Below are 21,968 nucleotides of genomic sequence, written 5' to 3' on the forward strand. Positions count from 1 at the left end.
TTTATTGATTGTCATTTTTATTGGTAGTTCACTGTTGTAATTTGAAGTTACACATTGTCATTTTTGACACTCCACCCCTTTTCACGTTTGTCAGACTTCAGCAAAAGCACCCTGTGTGTGCATTAGCGTCTCTAGAATCAGTGACTTGGGTTAGGAGTGGACCCTTACTCTAGGACAGAGCACATTGGTGTTTGGCTCTACACAACTGTTTTTAATTTCAGAATTATTGTCAAAGAAGAACACGAATTTACATAGGTTATGACATGACAATATTAGGACAGTTGTCAAGATAACCTATTACGTCCTGTTAAGCCGAAATTACACTGAACATAACAATATTAAATATAAATGGAAGATTCTCTAGAAGTTGAAGTTGGCCAATATTACGACAAATCATCCGATTCCGGTTCTAAGTTCGGTAATATTTAGGATGACAATAAAGTCTACGGAGGGTATTTTGTTTTTGTGACAAGTTGAACAAAAGATTACTCAATGTTACTCGAGTTCACAGTGGACGCAGCTGGTGAACCAACAAGTTTACGCCCCTCCTAGCGGCATTTACCTTAGTTGCGATGAGCTATTAGCTGCTGGGCTGCTCTCGCCCTCTGAAAATCCTATAAAAATCTAATCAGAATCTTAACTGATTTTATCAGCAAAAACTGTCCTGTGTTTCTCGTTAGGCGAGAAAACATACACTCTTCCCCCGGCTGAAAATATGGCGATATACACGTGCATAGATGCAGCAGCGTGTATACTACACTTCCCTCACAGTTCTCACAAGAACAATTAACTACGTGTTTCAAATAACTTCCGGAAATTCAGCCAGGTAGCGCTTTCAGCGACTGCCGATATTTCGGTGGGAGAAAACCCCGCCATTTTCAAGGCAAACTGCAACGGACTGCCTTGAAAATGGCAGGGTGTTCTCCCACCGAAATATCGGCTGTCGCTGAAAGTGTTACCTAGCTGAATTCCCGGAAGTTATTTGAAAGTTGTATACGCCAGGAGAAACTCAGGTCTCACAATTAAACACGTGGTAGTTTCGTTTCTCCGCTGTCGGAGCTCAACGACTCTTCAGCTAATTTCTAGCTGAATGTCAGCCGAAATGAACGCAGTGTTCACACAAAATTTCTCTTCTGTCGTCGTACAGAGCGTGATGCGTCCTTTTCTACACTTGACGCTGGTTCAGAGGAAAGTCCCCGAAGTTTTCGGGCTTGTGTCTTTCGTAGGGAACTTTCCCTCACCTGTGTCCTTTCGTGTTTCACGTCACGGCTTTTTCAGACCAATAGGAGCGTTCCTTTCATCTTGCGGAAACTACCTCTGCCAATCGCAAATGGCCTACCTTCAAACTGAGTCGAAATTTCGCCCCTTTCTACTCCTTCCGAGTTTATTTCAGCCAATCGGACGTTTTGTGCCCACTCCTGATGCTTAAAAGTTACTGGCAGTGGTGTGCATGTTCCGCTTTTAACCCGCCCTTGCTTGCCCGGTGGCCAGGCGGGCAGGCCGACGCGCGTTGTCAACAGAACGGGCAGGCTGCTTCGCTCCCAGCCAAGCCAAGCAGAACCCAACCCGGGCAGGCTGCGGGAAAATTGCTTGCCTGCCCATATTACTGCTGAGCTACGCCACGCAGCCGTTTAGTCCGCGCGCGTCATTATCGTATTATGAACGTTAATTAAAAGTTTTTATTTTACCTGAGCGCCAAAGACAAATCACAACATGGTCAAAAAATATTGGGTTTTACTTGTACATTCTTCCTTTACGCTTATATTTCGGGCTTATTATCTATATAAATAAAAATAAATTGCCAAATGTGTTGATAAGCGTAAAACTCGAGAACGGCTGGACCATTTCGGCAACCTTTTTTTTTCTGTTTTCGTAATTCTCAGGACAAGGTTTTTATGAAATAAAATTTTTGGGAAATCGACCGAAAAATTGGAAAATTTGTGAAAAACAGTTAGTGTGTTTTCATTGTGTCCGTGTCTTTGTATTGCATACAATCTTCATGAAATTTTGCACACTATACCTTGAAAGCAAGAGGAAGGTCACAGTCTACATAAAATTTCGTAGGGTGCATGGCAGAGGTTACTTTACCTAACGGAATTCGACAAATTGTACGTTTTTATTCCGATCTTGATGAAATTTGGCACACTTGATATTCAAAGCAGGATGAAGGGCGCTGTCTGCTTAAAATTCTGAATGGTAGATGGCGGAGGGTACTTTACTTACACACTTCTACACCAACCTACAGTTTTATTCGGATCTTGAAGAAATTTTGCACACTTGACCATCAAGAAGAACATCACTGTCTACATAGTATTTCGGACAGTGCATGGAATAGAGTACCTTACAAAAGATTTTGACATCGTTTGCGGGTTACCATGAAATCCTTCTTCCTCTATACTGCTAAATGGTCTCAAGTCCTTAGCACACATTTCGACACACTTTTCGGCCACTAAATCTTTGTCCTCTTTCAAGATATTTACGGAGTGAGGGAACTGCATGTCAAATTTCCACACATGTCGTAACATACTCGAGGTTCCCGAATAAGTACTTAAGAGCTTTTTACATAGTTTGCATTGAGACACACCTACCGATTTATTTGAAGCGGCCTCATAAACACACGAAAACGTTTCCCATGCGGCACTTGTGCTCTGTTTCGTTACCAGCATGTATTCCCCAGTTGTCAATTTTTTTTTTTCAGTCTCACTAAAGTTCGACCTATTCATTGTGCTGCCCCCACCGTTGCGATAAATGAACTGCGGGCTAACTACCTGGCTACTCACGGCAGCTTGACAGCGCAACCTGTCGTTAGGCGCAGCAAGCTGAGCGGGTCCCGTGAAGCTTGGCAGGCCTGCGGGAACCCAGGTAGCCCGGGCTTGCGGGAGCGCAAGTCGGCCGCATTACCCACCATGCCTCAGTACACGCGCACTCTTGTGATTGCGTCGCCGCAGGCTGACCTGCATGAATGGTTGCAGAGGAGCTAGGGGCAAGCAGGCTGCAAGGGGAATCTGTACACCTCTAGTTGCTGGCTCGTGACCACCACCGAGCATTCCTACCCTGTATCGTTACTGGTGACGACAAATGGTGCCTTTGTGGTAACGTAAGGCAAAGTAATGAATAACAGAGTCCAAATAAAGCTGCAACTCCTGCAACTCCTCGTACAGAGACCTGTGTGCATCTACAAAAGGTAATGGTAAGCAGCTGGCGGAACAGCGACGGTATGGTGTACTATGAATCTTACAGATCTTACAGAGTGGCGCAATCTACTCTAGCCGCATTTCGAAGCATTAACAAGTTTTAGGAATTAAATCATGCTCTTACACTTGGATTTAAATAGCCGTCCCTACTCCAAAATTGGCAGTCCGTGATCGGAAAGCACTCACTAACATCTTCGTGTCGTTTGAAGTGAAAGTTTGAGGACGAGAAATAAACATTAAACATCTATTCAGCTTACAATCTGCGACCGGCCAGCACAAAAATAAAATTTATATGGCGGATCGCGTTAGAAACCACGACAGGCAAGCGTTCGGATAACATCATCATCATTTTACTGGAAGTTTGTGCCTAGACAGCTTTATACTAACATCTTCGTCTCGGCGAAAGTGACATTCTGGGGCAAAACACAATTAGCGCAACAAACATGTTAGTGAATAATGGGAAACTGAATAATATTCTTTGTGTCTTAAAATCTCGGGCGAGCTACTAAATACTCAACCTAAAGGTGATAATGGTCTACAAACACAGCGTTGTGAATTGTGGTGATAGTACTAAATGTTATTTCTCGTGCACTGTCGCCGGTCGCTGTGGCCGAGTCGTTGTAGGTGCTTCAGTCTGGAACCGCGCTGCTGCTACTGCGGCGCGGCACGTTACTTTTTTACCGCCCTGCCAGTGTCCAGCAATGTTCATTTGTCTAGCTAAAAGCTGTAGTAGAAAATACTAGACCACTACTGCCTATTGCAGGTCGCAACATACATAGAATTGTCCGGTAAACGGGATGTGGCTAGCTACTGAAATAAAAGTTTTAACTTGGCAATGTAAATTTTCAGGTGTATTTTACGATAAAGATCACACTTAATACTGCCAAGTCCGTACTAAGTGGCAACACAATGTAAAGTTCACACGCACACCACAATCACACGCGTAGCCAGTTTATGGTATTTACGCCCGTTACCGAAGTTAATTGAGTTCACCAGATCGGTTGGTTATGAAAATGCTCGCTCAAATGTTGTGCACTCTGTTCTACATGTAATACCTGTTCCAGTCTTAGATCGCACAACACGCCACGCGGTTTTAACTAACAGTGAAAAGCAATAATTTTGATATTCCGTCCGAAATTCCACACGACTTCCACTATACGGTTCACTTAAATACACTTTGTACTACTTCGCGAAATCGTAATTAGCATTTTTCCGTGATTTTACAGTACTTTCGTCGGAGATGCTTTCAATGAGATGTTACTAGTTCCAACCCTTAGCCCCGACCCCCCTAGATCACACCAAAGACTTTTTTCCGAGTATAGATTGGCGCGAGCCAGCACTTTTTTTATTGGCTGATATCACAAACAGCAAATCAGGTTGCAGTATTATCCAGCGCTAGCCCGCACTTTACTTCAATGACCAATCATAGTAAAACATTTCTTTCTATGGCAATTAAGTATCAAATATAAAATTACTCCTTCTGAAATTACCGATTAACTTGTGTTCTATTCACGATTTATTAGTACCATAAACTGACTGCACATTTAACTATAGTAAATCCCCTGTATAGTTTAACTGGTACTTCGTGAATAAACAAAACAATTTTCATTTACTTCTGTTCTTCTTCACTCATACAACACTCACACTGCTAATTACTACACATATAAAACAATTATAATTATGCAAATACATTAAATATTAATCAAACATTACTTTACAACATTGTTTTGACTACGACGGCTAGCACTGTCCATCAACTGCTCACCTCTGCCGCCTACTAGTACAACTACGTGAAGCTCTGTAACTCAGGTCCATGTCAGCTGGTGACATCTGTAGATGACTCATGCCTATAACGATATCGTCCTAACAAGCGACAGGAGCGATGCGAAGGCGCTACGCCTCACTACGGTCGCAGGTTCGAATCCTCCCTCGGGCATGGATGTGTGTGATGTCCTTAGGTTAGTTAAGTTTTTAGTAGTCTAGGGGACTGATGACCTCAGATGTTAAGTCCCATAGCGCTTTAGTTAGGTTTGTAGTAGAGAAGGGAACAGATGACCTCAGATGTTAAGTCCAATAGTGCTTAGAGCCAATAATGAAATGTGCACTGTCTCTTTCATGGTGCTGTTACTGTACATCTTGCTACTGTGAAAGGCAGCAAATACTATGTCTTTGATTAATGGCTGGGTGAGTTATCTTCCGTATATGTTGGAAATGGAAGTGACGTGAGTGACTTTACCAGTATAATCTGCGATTTGTAAAACTCGGATTGCCATCAAGCACGGTAAAGTGAAAATGAACTGGAATGAACCACTTCTAAAATTCCTTCTTTTCTCATCTACATCAACTGGCACTATCCTTCATAGCTTCAGTTTACAAGATATCTTTTCAGTACAGCAAATTATGAGATATCATGGAACCGAGTGCCACATCAAACAACATGCAGAGGATCCGTCGCACATGTTATGAAGCAGAGTGTACCAGTGATGATCTCGTTCGTTTTTTAAGTAACATCCAGGAATGCTCTCGTAGCTCAGCCGTGAACAACATAGTCATTCGTACGGGTCATGTTGTTCAGTTTCCCTGCTGCGTTAAAATGATACTCCTTTTAATCTTTTGCTTAATTTCAGGTACAGATTTTATTGAAAACAGTGATTCAAATTTTAATCCTTTTACAGTTCCAGTTTTTTCATACAGACTGAAACTACAGCACTTGATGATGTGGACTGGTTTTTTCATTGTCTGTAGGTATTAAGTCAGATTTATAAACCGTGATATACTAACGCTCTAGCCCTGTGACCATTTTATTAAAAAAACCACAGCCACCGGTTTTTAACCATTATTTTGCTGCTTCGTAGGAGAAGCTTCGAGGAGCGATATTTTCTTAACACCCAACAATTTTTTTCATGGGTGACGGGAAGTCCAGTCAGATTTCCCACGCAGATACCAACTTCCGCAGATTCCACCAGAAAATCCGATCACTTGAAATTCCCCAGCGTCCTGTGAAATTAGTAGTCTGCACAGCTACCATCTGAAGCGCTGCCGCATCTTCCAAATTTCATGAAGGACTGATCCATTTTCAACGGTTATCAAAACCTTCGCAGATGTGTCTAAACAACGCTACTCATGGAAAAAAATTGCAGTACTTGGAAGTCCCTTAGCCCTGACTTTTCAAAGTGTTATGGAGGCCTGGCCACGACAGTGAATACATCTGTAGCGTAGCCACAAAAAAATGGTTCAAATGGCTCTGAGCACTATGGGACTTAACTTCTCAGGTCATGAGTCCCCTAGAACTTAGAACTACTTAAACCTAACTAACCTAAGGACATCACACACATCCATGCCCGAGGCAGGATTCGAACCTGCGACCGTGGCGGTCGCGCGGTTCCAGACTGTAGCGCCTAGAACCGCTCGGCCACTCTGGCCGGCGCGTAGCCTCACTAGGAAACAATACTGCGAGCTTCAAGGGATGTTATATGCAAATTCCGATGTGCAGACGAAAGTAATGTGAATCTAAGCAGCAGGAAATAGAAATTTCCGCTGCGTAAGAATAAACGGCGTTAAAACATTAGCTTTAAAAAGTTATGTCAAAATGTTTTCCCGTCTTTGACATCACAGTTGCTAGCAATACGTTACTAAATATGTGACATTTCCACAGAAAAAATGTTAAACACTAATTGTGATTGCCGAAACAATAATGAGGGTGACGGAGAACAGTATACATCCTTAACTAGGTGAGAAAAAATATAAAAAAATTCTCTTCGTGCGGCTAATATGCAGTTCCATAAGTCGTGTCTTAAAGATAAGGGAGATAAAACCACTATGGAGTTTACGATAAAGCGATACCTATGTCGACATGTACATGACTAATCTCGAATTCACACTTAGGGTGCCTGGGGGATGGTTCATTGAGCCACTTCCCTTCTCGAAATATAGTGAAAAGATCTCGCCGCAACGAAAAATACCTTTGTTTTAACGATTACCAACCCAAATCGCGTATTGTATCCGTAATTCTCTCCCCTGTTTCGTGATAACACAAAACGACCTGCTCTTCTTTGAACTTGTTCTATGTGCTCCGTCAATCGTATTTGACAAGGAATCCCATGGCGCACAGCAGTACTGTAGCAGAAGATGGATAAGCGCAGTATAGGTAGTCTCGTTGTTAGATCTACTGCATCCTCGAAGTTCTCTTGCAATAAAAGGCAGTATTTGCTTTACCTACCCCACAACATTATGTATGTGACAGTTCCAGTGTAAGTGGTTCGTAAATGTAATTCCTAGGTATTTAGTTGAATTGACAGCCTTCAGATTTGCGTAAATTTTCGTGCAAGCGAAAGTTAAGAGATTCCTTTTAGTGCTCATGTGGATGCCTCACCCTTTTCGTTGTTTAAGACAATTGCCACTTTTTTAACCATACATATATGTTGACTAAATCACTGTGTAGTTGGTTTTAATCTACTGGTAACTTTACTACAGTCCGAATTAAAGTAACTTGATAGTTGGCACTTCACGCTTTGGAGCTGGTATCCTTCCGTCACAGCGCTCAACGCCACGTCCTAACCGTTCGCCATTGCCAAACTGCCACTATAATTGTTCAGTGCACTTCTAATTTCTTGTTAGGCAGTCTTCCGTGATTTGGTTGGACACCAAATCATGAGTCTGGCGTTTTTATTTCGTATTTCATCACACATAACCACATCACAACATAAACACATAACGATACTCATATTTCACCACTAACTAAACACTGCTGAATACTTCCACGGAAGACGCGATGCAGCGTCACATGTACAGATATCCTAATCATTACATAATCTTCACACGACGTTGCGCGAAACCGAGTTTTTGAAGGCTGCAATTCGTTATTGTGCCTGGGTCATCAAGTAGAAAAAAAACCACAGCCGGCACGGTAGCTCAGCGTGTTCGGTCAGAGGGTTCAGCTACCCTCTGTAATAAAAAAACTGAGTGAACGGATCAATGAACAGCCAGAACAAGTGTCATAGGACGTCGGCCACGAACAAAGTCAACGAACAATATAGAACAAAATGAGATTTTAAAAAAAAGAAAACGTTCGCCGTTGCCAAACTGCCACAATAATTGTTCAGTGCAGTTCCAGTTTCTTGTTCTTCATTCTTCCATGATTTTTTAGGACACCAAATCATGAGTCTGGCGTTTTTATTTCCTATTTCATCACACATAACCACACCACAACATACACACATAACGATACTCATATTTCATCACTAACTAAACACTGCTGAATACTTCCACGCAAGACGCAATGCAGCGTCACATGTACAGATATCCTAATCATTAGATAAGCTTCACACGACATTGCGTGAAACCGAGTTTTTGAAGACTGCAATTCATTATTGTGGTTGGGTCATCATAGTAGAAAAAAACCTCGGCTCCCTGTTTGGCTTTAGTGCAATGGTTAGCGAAATAACTTACCATGTAGGAAATATTAGATACGAATCTCGTCAGAAGTCGTGAAACTTTTTAACTTCTCAATTTCAACAAGTCTGATTATAAGTTTTTATTCAGTTAATTAGATTATATGTAATTTTTTGATTCCTAATTTTTTGCCACGTCATTCCATCATAGTATTGACTTTTTTATTTGTTCTACGTATCATACATTTTTTTATCTGGAATCTGCCAGTGTCGCCTATCTGCAACCAAGCGCCAACGAGGACTGCTCGTCGGTTGGTAACATGGCAGCTCATATAGCAAATGAGAAAATTGTTTGAGGTAACCAATGACGGTAGGAAATTACAGTTTGTTTTTAGCACTAAAACTGAATTTCTTTTATCTTCATTTTGAACTTAGAGGTTACCTTTGATAGCCGTAAACAAAGCCATCGTGATTTCAGTTCTGCCTCAAATTGTTGACCACCGCTTTCTCGGATACATTACACGTCACGAGGTTGTTGTTAGCTAAAGCCGTGAGTTTAAATTCAGACTACAAAACGCGTCTCCTGCCGCAGTTCAGTCATTTGGTCATTTAAAACCAGCTGTCGACAGAACACTTCGCATTTCCGAGACAGCTTCCAGCGGCCACCTCCAACACTGCTCTGCGTTAAACATTAACAGCATTTCTGAAGTGACAGGCCTTGCTTGTGTGTCACCTATAACCGAGCAGTAGCCGGCGGCAGATGTGGCAACACCGCAGCGGCAAGACACAGACGTCAATTATCAAGCAATTTTAAATGGACCATATACGATTAATGGCAGCATTACCTGAAAACAAGGTAGGACGGCTCCTCAGATTGTGTCCTAAAGTATTTAAATAGATTAGAAACAGCAGAGCCGGCCGTTGTGACCGAGCAGTTCTAGGCGCTTCAGCCTGGAACCGCACTGCTGCTACGGTCGCAGGTTCGAATCCTGCCTCGGGCATGGATGTGTGTGATGTCCTTAGGTTAGTTGGGTTTAAGTAGTTCTAAGTCTGGGGGACTGATGACCTCAGATGTTAAGTCCCATAGTGCTTAGAGCCATTTGAACCATTTGAAGAAGCAGCAGAGGACCTGCAACTCTTCCGTGGGGAGTACCAGATATCGTTTCTATTTTAAGCATTTTCTTGAAAATACGGCTTTTATAAAGTACCTCATGCATTCTGCATTTCAAACCTTAATAATAAGTTCCTTGATACACTACACTTTATTTGGTGATAATGGTATTAGCACTGGTCACAAATAAAGACTAATATCTAAGCAGGTAGTTTGTGAATCTGTCAGGTTGAAACATATGATACTTCAACCCTTTCACAAGGCTTTTTGATTGGAATATGTCCCCCAGTACCTAATTGGCATGTGGTCCACTATGAGAGAAGTCTACACTTATAAGTATCAAAAGGGATTATAGATCCAATTGCTGCCTTACTTTCGTGCTCTGAATTCTAAACTACGTGGACGACTCCAGAACTGATGACTGCCATTAAACATTCATGAACAACGAGCAACTACGAATGATGACACTGTTCCTACTGAAACTGTAGCCAATAATCGCGTATTGAAGCATTTAAAATTTCAGGAGGCCATAACGTCCCATTGTATTCTCACTCGAAGAGTTATCTTCAAACCGTTGACCACAACTACCTAATCAACACAAATGTATACACAAACGAAGACTTTTGGCATAGTTATATTGTGCCGTCACATTTATCATCTGCATTCAGACACAGGAAGTGGGTTCGCCAAACCAAGGTCGAAGCAAGCTACTACAAAACAGCCACTACGTTTCGCAACATCTGATGTTCATGTGTGATAACGACTAAGGTATTCTATCGTAAAAGTTTTGTATGTAAACCACTACAAAACCACACAAACTAGGAATAATTAACGGAAGGATAGCTGCGAGGGAGACTCAATTACAAGTCTCTCAAAGAGAATCCGTAACAGGCTGCCTGTACTTCACACAAGGCTAATCCACGATTTTCTTTTTTGCCTAAGAAGACCCACCTTGATGTGAAAGTGGTCCAGTTCCCTATATATCACACTAGCAGAAAACAGTCAGAGGGATTAGGGAATGTATAGCCAGCTTTTGTGACCTTCCTACCTTTTTGTGCTGTATGGGATGGGTACAAAGGACAGTCTCTCTTTACGGCACCAGGCTACAGAGTCTCCAGTCACGGTCTTCCACCATAGCTGACACCACTGTCAGTGATTTTCAGCCTTGGTGTGACGTGATGGACACAGCATAGTTCGCCTGGTACCCGCTTGGCGAATTTGAGTTTCACAGCGGCCGCGTCGAATGCACGCAGAGTGACAGAGTTCATGCGGCGAGCGCGGGCATGGAGTAGAAAGGACTCACTGACAGTATGACGACTGATGGGCCGAGCTGAGGCTGTATACATTGGACAAGCGGCCGGGCCGTTGGTTTCTGTTGGAGAGAGCAACGGCATTACTTTGGGAGACATTTACAAGGGAAATTTCCTATCGCACCCCCGTCCGATTTAGTGGATTGGTGGCTCAGTGGATAACTCATCAAAAACTAAACACATATCAATCACGAAAACAGAAGAAAGATGTGCAACATCGAGCGAATTAGAAGAGCCACGACGTCGTGGTTACGTGGACCGGTGTTGAACTGAAAAAGCGGGATCTCCATATTTAAATCTCCCTCGTGCCCCACCTTCTTTTTCTCACAAAATTATGAACTGTCTGTCCAGTCACTGGCTTACTTGTTCTTTTTCTCCAGTACTGTCATATTATGCGCTGGTTATAGAATATGAGTCATTTGGTAAGAATGTATTACCGCTGAAAGTAAATGTGACGAATAGTGCGAGCAGGCGAATTACCGCGTAGACCTCTCACACAAATGTAACCAACAAATAAACAGGTGTGAACAATGTTACAATGAAGGCATTCAAGAGTGAAAGCCCCCAAAACGAAATGCGAGTTATAACATGAGGTACTTGTGTAGAACAAATAGGAGGTACGTACGTCTGGAGGCTCGTCGCTTTGCTATCACGGGATCCTAGCGTCAAGTACCGGTACAAAAGATCTCGGGTATTAATTTGCTAGTGGTTCGATCCTCACTGTAAGCAGTAGGTCCGATAGGAGATAACAGCGCTGTCGTATGAGGACGCTACGCCTAAACAAACAAACATCCACGTCAGTTGACTACAGTGTACAGCAGAGAAAGGATTCCTGTTGACCAAGCTGCCTGGCTAGCAGAGGACGGTTTGTGCCGTTTGACGTGGGCGTGTTAAATACGCGAGTGATATTCCATGGGAAATACTAATTCAGCAAATAAAGTTCGCGACTTGCAAAAGTAGATCCATGAACATTTTATAAATATTAAGAAATCCATAAGATCTCAAAAAATATGGTTTGAATGGCTATGAGCACTATGGGACTTAACTTCTGTGGTCATCAGTCCCCTAGAACTCAGAACTACTTAAACCTAACTAACGTAAGTACGTCACACACATCCATGCCCGAGGTAGGATTCGAACCTGCGACCGTAGCGGTCGCGCGGTTCCAGACAGCAGCGCCTAGAACCGCTCAGCCACTCTGGGCGGACACAAGTTCTCTAAGGGATCCGACGATTGTGCAATATTAGTACGATTGATTATTTCTTGCATTTATTGACAAATTGATACGTTGATGATTGCTGGGGACTGTGTGCAGCAGATGACGAGAATGATGATGATTAATAAAAAGAACACAAGGAAGAGATACTACGACGTCAATCTGACGGCATTTCGTTGGGTTACATGAAGGAAATGCTCCAATATAGACTACTCTGCAAACCAATTAAAAGGCGCAAACACAGATTACAAAAAAAAAAAAAAAAATGGTTCAAATGGCTCTGAGCACTATGGGACTCAACTGCTGAGGTCATTAGTCCCCTAGAACGTAGAACTAGTTAAACCTAACTAACCTAAGGACATCACAAACATCCATGCCCGAGGCAGGATTCGAACCTGCGACCGTAGCGGTCTTGCGGTTCCAGACTGCAGCGCCTTTAACCGCACGGCCACTTCGGCCGGCCATAGATTACAAATTATTACAAATAAATACAAGAAGTTTCGAAGGATGGAGGAAAAAAACTCAGTTAAATACTGTAAAGAAGTCGTGGAAACCAAGTCAGAAGTTTAGTGAATTAGGAAAAAGATGTATATCAACAACTTATTCAAGCCAGCAATGAATTAAATGCAACGCATGATACGTAATTACATTTGCTAAACGAATCGGTCTGGACTTGAAGGCTTCACCACATTGACTATTCATTCTCTAAAAGAAATACAAAATTACGAGCAGAACGATTCCCAAATACTTAAGTAAAAAAATGGTTCAAATGGCTCTGAGCACTATGGGACTTAAGCATCTGTGGTCATCAGTCTCCTAGAACTTAGAACTACTTAAACCTAACTAACCTAAGGACATCACACACATCCATGCCCGAGGCAGGATTCGAACCTGCGATCGTAGCGGTCACGCGGTTCCAAACTGAAGCGCCTAGAACCGCACGGCCACAGTGTCCGGCAATACTTAAGTAAAAACTATACAAACAACCTGGAAGTACTTGCCGACTCTTCCAAGAAGCTTCTTACCAACTAACGTTAAATTCCAACAGTATGATGACGCATGACACCAACACAGATCAGTGTGCGTTTAACTATGAAACGAAGTCGACCCGCACGTTATTGTTAGTTGGAAAAGATGACACAAAATGTAATGCAAGACCAGCTGCAAGCCACTTGCCACAATTTTTGGAAATTTGTGGTAATGCCTTATGGGACCAAACTGCTCAGGCCATCGGTCCCTAAGCTTACACACTACGTAACCTATCTTAAACTTACTCTAAGGGCCAGATGGAGGACTCGAACCTCCGACGGGGGAAGCCGCGTGGACCATGGCAAGACGCCCTACACCGCGCGGACACCCCGCATGGCACATCCCACAGTTACAACATACAATATGCCCTTAACAAAGCAGAATTTATTTTACCTACGTTTTGTTTGCAGGAAAAAAGTTGTGCATTTGGGCCCGAAGTTCAGCAAATTCCCAATGTTACTGCGAACTGTAGTGCGTCAGGCAAAATGGAGAAAAGATAGTGAAAAATTTTAATGAACGTGTGATTAATACTTATGCGAACAAAGATAGTTTTACTCCTTGACACCTATACAGGATAGAAATTTTAGTGTGAGAGTAGACGTCATTAGCATTCCTCCAGGTTGTACACGTCTTACGTAACGGGTAGATGTGATTAGCTATAGAGACATGAAATACTTTGTGAGAAAACTATGATTTTACAAAGCTGCACGGACAGACAGAGCAATGCTGTTTACGTGATCGCGTTTCTATTACCAAAGTCCAAGCTCTCACACAAAATGAACATCGCTCTCCGAAATTCCAGGGCATGTTCTAATTTGCGTGGACATACGCAGGATTTGATGAGGTACATGCAGAAAATTTCAAAGACATTAATAGAGCACAGGCAAAGCTTTGTGACTGTGAAACTGTTGTGTTAATTTGTTGCGGCTTATGTCGTAAACTATTATGTTTTCATCATCTCATTGCGAGTGATCACATTCACATTCATACTAGTACCTAAATCTCACTCCCTCTCCATGCGTAAAATTTATGTGCATCGAAAAGAGATTTCTATTATATGTCACACATTCTGCCACCACCGTTGTGTACAACACCAGACTTGTTCTCCAATGAAGGATTCGGTTAATTTGTCGCCTTGTCATCAAACGTTTACGGTTCACTTTCGAGAGCCACTTCCTTTCACTGCTAATAGAGTAGTTTTGCGAAATCAGTTTTCGTTGTAGGTCCCTTTCTTGCACCTTGCTGTTACAGACGGACGTTACACCATGACACAAACACAAATTTCAATACAGCAAACGGATACGTCAATGACCGGACAAACAGTTCTAAACTATATATATATATATATATAAAGGGTGCGACACGAGGGAGATTTGAATACAGATCTCCAGTTTGGCTATCCAACAATGGAACCACAAACCATGGCGCTATGGTTCTTACAAGTTGCTTGATGTTGCACATCTTAAGCTTGGACCGTTTACTGGCTCTATTTCACTCTTTTTTTCACAATTCAGTATACCTTCTTCCAGCTTCCACGGGTGATCTGTGTTCTGTTTTTTGCGGGCTATCCCCTGGGACATCTTACCACTAAATCTGAGCGGCGTACGATTGGGAGTTTCCCTTACCAGAAGCCGTGCCGAGTATTGTGGGGGCTTCCTACGTGAGCACATCAACAGGAGTACTGATACAACTACTATTTTTGTGTTTCCTTGATTTTAGTGATGGCAGTTTCTGTGTAAGTTTCAAAATTGGTGGTCAATATGCCCAACCAGTGAAATTCTGTTTTTAAATTAGATAATTGTGGTCAAAGCCTGTGATTGTTGTTTTGTGTGGCCATTGGGCCTAAAAGCCTTAATATGTCTTCTTAGTTGTGCGAGTCCTCCCCCGGGCATGGGTGTGTGTGTTTGTCCTTAGGATAATTTAGGCTTAGTAGTGTGTAAGCTTAGGAACTGATGACCTTAGCAGTTAAGTCCCATTAGATTTCACACAGATTTGAACTTTTTTTTTCTTAGTTGTGCCAACCGGATGTAAAACCCGTCTTGATTTTGTGAAATGTGAGGCTTAGAAATCATTGTGCTAGTTTATTTGCTGTAATAAATACTGTCAAGAATGTCCAACATAATCAACAAACCCATCCACTCTCCTGTCGCTTTGTTGTGCAACGGTGGCAAAGTGCGGTTCGTTCTGATTATGTGTCTTAACAAATTAGCAGTAATATTCTGTATAGATGTGTTTGGATCACACATACTGGTAGAAATATTTGTTTGTTTCAGAATGAGTGACAGACATCATCTTGAAATCAATAACCTCAGAAAGGAGGGATTGCGTGGTCCCTCCTGCCGGAGGTTCGAGTCCGCCCTCGGGCACGGGTGTGTGTGTGTTGGCTCAAATGGTTCAAATGGCTCTGAGCATTTTGCGACTTAACTTCTGAGGTCATCAGTCGCCTAGAACATAGAACTAATTAGACCTAACTAACCTAAGGCCATCACACACATCCATGCCCAAGGCAGGATTCGAACTTGCGACCGTAGCGGTCGCTCGGTTCCCGACTGTAGCACCTAGAACCGCACGGCCACTCCGGCCGGCTGTGAGTGTGTGTTGTTCTTAACATAGATTAAGTAGCGTGTAAGTCTGGGGTCCGATGACCTCAGCAGTTTGGTCCCGTAGGAATTCAAACACATTTGACCATTTTTGTTACAATATGTAGTCAGAATTAGGGCATGCCAGCCACTTGTGACTGTAGCTGACCAAGTATGGATGTCGAGGGACATGTTAGACTAAGCTGTTGTCATAATACCGAAGTATATGAAAAAGATGAATGAGGCCACCACCACTTCTGAATAAGCATTAGCTGAAATAGCAGCGGTTATGTAATCTTTTGAAGCATGTGACCCCTCTCAAGTGTAAGTAGGATATTAAAAGACCCGAATAACACTTTATTTGAGTAGGCTGTATGATTTTTGAGTAAAGATATAGAACAGCTACAGAAACAAGCTACCACCTTCTCTGAACATGGTGAGGAAATGTTTGCTCCCAATCTAGGAGAGAAATAGGAAATGATCTGCTTGAAATGTACTGGAGAGGAAACTGAATCTTTTGGACAGGAGCATCCTCAATAGGAAGCAAAAAGGAGTAGTGGACGAAGACTATGGTGATTTGTTCGGCAAGTCACCAAATCTTTTAGTTGGTTCGATGCAGTTGTAAATTCCTTTGCACATTTTGTGGTTATTTGGTGGATACAGGAGCCAGGAACAGATGCAGTTCATGGACAAAGAATTCAGAAATTAATTTATATCAAATAGTAAGAGTAAGACATAACATTTTTACTTTAGTTGCAGTCTCACTTCCTAACTGTAGATTGGAATGTTGAAATACATAAAGTTACAAAGGTTTCCTGTTCAGGGAATCTTCATTATAAGGACTACTCCTTAGAAGACGAATCCTGTCTGCTATGAATGTCTGTAACTGTTATGAAATGGCAAATACACAAAAATGGGCTCTGTGCGTCGACATTTTGACATAAGTATACCCCATTGGATCTCTGGAGAGGAGACACTTGCATATCATTGGCTTTAGCGTAAGAGTTCGTGGAACCATCCTCATACTGGAGTGGTGGTTATAGGAAACACGGTAGTGTGACTAGCGGCGGGCGTATCTTAAAGTGTGATTGACTGGATGGCCGTTAATGTCGCAACCCTCCCCGCCCAACTTTGAAGGTAGAGTGGGATGCATATGATGTAGATAGTGATGATGCTGATTGCTTGCCTGGGGGCAGAGCAGACCAACCAACGTCGAGGCATTGCCTCTTGCGATCGCCAGGGTAACTTCATCGGAAGACAAAGTGCAGGAAACATCTGGGGGCACTGATTATAGGATCGAGGGTGCTGCTCCACTAGCTGCCAGTCCTCCACACTTCCGAGCTACACCACTGGCGGTAGGCTGTGCAGCCCGTTGGGGTGCTGACTGTGAGATCGCACTGTGCACAGTCAGGGGCTACACCTAAGCCAGTCCGAGCTGATGTACATGCCTACTCATCTGTTGAGTGGTACCTAAGATAGGTAAACAAATTAGTGAAACCAATGTGAAGTGAAGTAGAAATTAGAAAATAAATGGAAAACTTACTTTAGTTTAGAAGAATTACACACTGGCAAACAGCGGGCAGAGCAGCAGTGACAGAAGAGCCAATGACCGTGAAGTCAGCACGTTCCGGAGAAGCCATCGCCCTCCCCACATAAGCGGACGTTGTCGATTCAGCCGTCAGGGCATCGCCCGACCGGCTCACGTGTTTCTCAATTGTCACATGTGACCACAGGCCCTCGCCTACATTCCAAGAGCCAATGACCGATGTTAAGAAGATTCTTCGAGAAGCTTTTCAACGTGACAGAAGAGGCAATGACCTTGAAGTCGTTCACCTCCAGTGAACTGAAGTGAATAAATATGCGAGACGCAGTGGGCCCGACAAGAAGAAGAGTAGTTTTCAGTTCAGTTTGGGAGCTGAAAACCGTCATGCAGGAAGAGACTACATCGTACACAGAAGCACCAAGTCCGCCGCTGTAATGGAATAGCAAGCAGCAGCCTCGCTGCCAGAAGACAGAAGTTATAAGGTATTTGATTTTTACTTACCCGGGTGACTCGTGAGGACGGGAAGGAGACGGCCTCACATCAGTAGTCACCTGTGAGCTGGGGATGAAGATCTGTCAGCCGAAGACTGGCAAGCGGGAGTCCGTTGTTCGAGTCCGGGACACTGGCCTTCCCCCGCCGCGCCGCTTCGCTGGCCGACGCACAACACACGCGGCCGCTTAGAGAAGAGAAACACTCGGACGCCACATCCAAGGTATCACCATCCGATGCACGACTTCGCTCGCAAAAATTAAACGGGCCACCTCGCGCTGTGCGTCTCCAGTCAGCTGGGCGAGACGGCGACACGAGATACACACTGCCACGCGTAATCAGACGCCGCCGCTGCCGCAGCAGAAGGCTTCCGAAACGACACAGCTGCCGCTCTCCGAACCAGAACATCCAGTAAGATACAGTTGTACGAAACTTTCAATGAAAGTTATCTTATGTAAAAATGCTGTTTCATTCTACCTCATACCCGAGCCAAGGAAGAACCCACCCTGCCCACATGTTGTTAAGAGAGAAAAATTAATTTATTTAGTAATTTCACCATGACATAATGCTTTAGAATCAAATGCCCTTTGCAGTAATGCTCATCCTGACAATTGACTAGCATCGAAAGAGGAAACCCAGTTACATTTAGTGTCAAAAGTGTTACACACCCAAGCGACGTCCGTTTTTTCTTCCGGCCCCAAATAAAGCAGTAGGTGGTGGTATTCCTTTAACCAGGACATTCCAGGCTCGATTCCTCTCTCTCTCTCTCTCTTTATCTCTTTCACTCTCTCCTCCTTCCCCCCTCTCTCTCTCTCTAGTAGTTCAGATTGTGTGGTTGGGAGGAAAAAGACTCAGTCTGGGCTCAGCTGTCGGACTGGAAGAATCTCATGATACGAATTAATTAATTAAATTGGTGGGAAATTCTGTGCTCCACTTCTTTTTATTTGGGAGAGAAAGATGGTCCTCTCCCATATCATAATTGCGATTTCAAAAATGGTGAGAAATAGTCGATTTGCACTTCCCTATCAAATAAATTGTTAAACAGTTCACAGGAAACAAAGTAAGGAAAAAACTCTGGACGGTGCAAATAAAATATAAGGAGCGTTCAACGAGCCTGAGGCATTATTATAGAAACAGAACCTTGTCCCACTGTGACACAGGGCGGTGAATAGCTGTCTCATAAAATTCCCGGGGCTGTAATGTTAACTAGTTCCGCATGTACAGCTGGACGTCGTCGTCCGAGGCGACGTTCTTTTTTGACCAAGATCGCCTCCTTCTGATATTCTTACTGTGCTACGGGACAACATGCTCATAATTACCGGCAAGACTTGACCACCCTTTGCCAAGCGATCAAATCAAAATGACCAGGCAATCTCACCCGTGGGGTCATTCTGCTCCACGACAATGAAGAGCCTCAAACAGCCAGCACAGTCGCGGCATTCCTGCAGAACTTCGAATGGGAGGTTCTTGGCCACCCTCCATACAGTCCGGACTTCTGTTTCTGTGATTACGCCATTTTTGGTCCCCTTAAAAAGGCTCCGAGGGGCAAAGGATTAACCTCTGACGACGACGTCCAGCTGTACGAGCGGAAACGGTTAACATCGCAGATCCGGGAATTTTATGAGACAGCCATTCACTGCCTTGTGTCGCAGTGGGACAAGTATCTCAACAGCCAGGGTCAATACTTCTAAAATACAAATACTGGTGAACGGCAACCCTAGTGGGGCTGTTTAAATGAGTGAGAATGTGTTGGCATAATTTTAGTGTTCTAAGAACATTTCTTTTTTTAAACAGACATAAATTATGCGTATCAAGTTATTGATTGAATACCGTAAACAGCTAACAGGTGGTTTAAGACTACACTGGACAAGGATCCTGGGTTGGCAAAGACGGTTTAACTATGGCTCTAAAAATGTGGATAGCGCAACCAGAATTGATCTGACGCTGAGCAGACTTTGATTGATCAAATCTACTGAAGTTTTTCTATACAGGTGCAGCTGAGGGCAAGTGGCGATTGAGATCTATACGCCGTGACAATGACAGAGTGGCAGTACGTTACCCTGTTTGCTTCATGCGGCGATGTGAATTGCAGGTGGCGAGATGTGTGCGGCAGAGGTAAGACGTGGAGGCGCACCTGTGAATCGATCTCTGCCACGAAAGAAATGCAAAAATTTCGCGGTCTGCCGATCCGGCATACGGATTGCAATTTACTCTCTACCAGAGCCCTGAAATCATGGTAGATTTCAGTTTGTGACACACCCGTTTGCTGGTCATATCAAGGACCAATGTGGCTCACTTGTACGACAGAGCGCGCAAGGATACCAAACGTCAAGACTGGTAAACCGAAAACGAATAAGTGTGTCCTCAGCAAACGAGCAGTCCGAGTCGTTTGAAAAATGGTTCAAATGGCTCTGAGCACTATGGGACTTAACATCTATGGTCATCAGTCCCCTAGAACTTAGAACTACTTAAACCTAACTAACCTAAGGACATCACACATATCCATGCCCGAGGCAGGATTCGAACCTGCGACCGTAGCAGTCGCGCGGCTCCGGACTGAGCGCCTAGAACCGCTAGACCACTGCGGCCGGCGAGTCGTTTGAAGTCACACTGTCAGTACAGTAAGAAATTCACCACAGGCTCGGCAGTCTAAACTACTCGCAGGTGAAGTCAGTCTCAGGACAGGTCCCAAGCAGCAACCACACATGCCAGAGCCTCGATTGGAAGTGCTTTCCAGACCAAAGTCCCGCAACTGAATGCTTCGTACCTCTACAGAAAAGAAATACCCTTTTCTCACAAAGTGCAAAAAAGACACCGACTTCACCCTGTCTTGAGCCAATCACAGGGCTCTAGAGGCGCTAAATCTCCTCTCCCACAGGACAGCACAAAATCATGTCGAACCAGGGCAAGTGTTAAGAAACCTGCATCTCTGGAAAAAAAGGAACCGCCAATTAATGGCTTTTTAAAGTTTACTCTAACAAGTTAATATAGCTGGTTCCGATAGCTTCTGTGGCATTGTTTTGAGCTGAGTCCGCAGCGGCTGCGTGTCAATTCCTGTTTCAATTTTCTTTGCGTGACCCCTACGATGGGTTAGGTGGCCTCAGTTCCACATATTCGCTACGTTGATTATTCAATTGACCTTGACGGTTATGTGTCCTGCTATTGCTTCGCTGTAGGTCCCTAGAATCCTGTTAATCCTTGTCCGAGCTCTGTTGCTCTCTCCAGTTTCCGTTTCCTTGGTAGTAGTAGTTGTTGTTATTATAATTATAATTTCCTCGTCTTCTATTTTCCCATGATGGCTGGTTATTCCCACTGAAGTTTGAATTTTGGTTTCGATTCGATCGATGTTTTCCCCCATTTCGTCCATCGTCATTCCTCTCTGACGAATCTGACCAGTTACGGTCATTATTTCTACTTCTTTCCCGCGAGTTGTGAATTTCATTCACGTACTCGAGTTCGCAAAGCGCACTCTTGATAGCTTCGATTGAATCGCTGCATCTAACGATGAGCAGTTGCTGGTAACGCAAAGGTAATTTAACGTAGCAGCGCCTTATAATTTCCTTGGGACGGTATGGTTGATCCAAGAATCGTTTCTTCTTGACCAGGGATTCGAAGAATTTGACAGGACTGAGGAATCCTGACGCTTCTAAGTCCTTTCCTAACAAGATCTCCTGTTTCATCCTTTCCTGTGTGTCTTGCGACCAGTATGCGCTAAGGAATGCGTCCTTAAATTTATGGTAAGAGCGACCTCTCTCTGCAATTCAACGCATTTGTTCTGCAATCGACCTTTCTAAGAAACCACTGATAAACTGTCACATGTACTTCAGTGGCCAAAATTCTAGTAGCACGTGATCGTACTGTGCCATCCAGATCTTTGGATGTAACACGTTGGTTGCCTCCTTGTAGACTTGAAAATTCTGGATGGTCAAGAAAAGTTTGTGGTCGAAAGCGTCGACGTATCCGCCGTACGAATTTTCCCTCTCGTCTACAGCGCGTGATTCCATGTATCCGTACCAAAATGATCCTTGTGCACTGTTATGGTATTACCTAGAGTTGTCAGATTCACGTAATAACGTTTCTGACTTCCGTAGACTTGTACAATTGTTT

The sequence above is a fragment of the Schistocerca serialis genome, chromosome 2 (assembly GCF_023864345.2).
Source record: "Schistocerca serialis cubense isolate TAMUIC-IGC-003099 chromosome 2, iqSchSeri2.2, whole genome shotgun sequence".
Lineage (NCBI taxonomy): Eukaryota > Metazoa > Arthropoda > Insecta > Orthoptera > Acrididae > Schistocerca > Schistocerca serialis.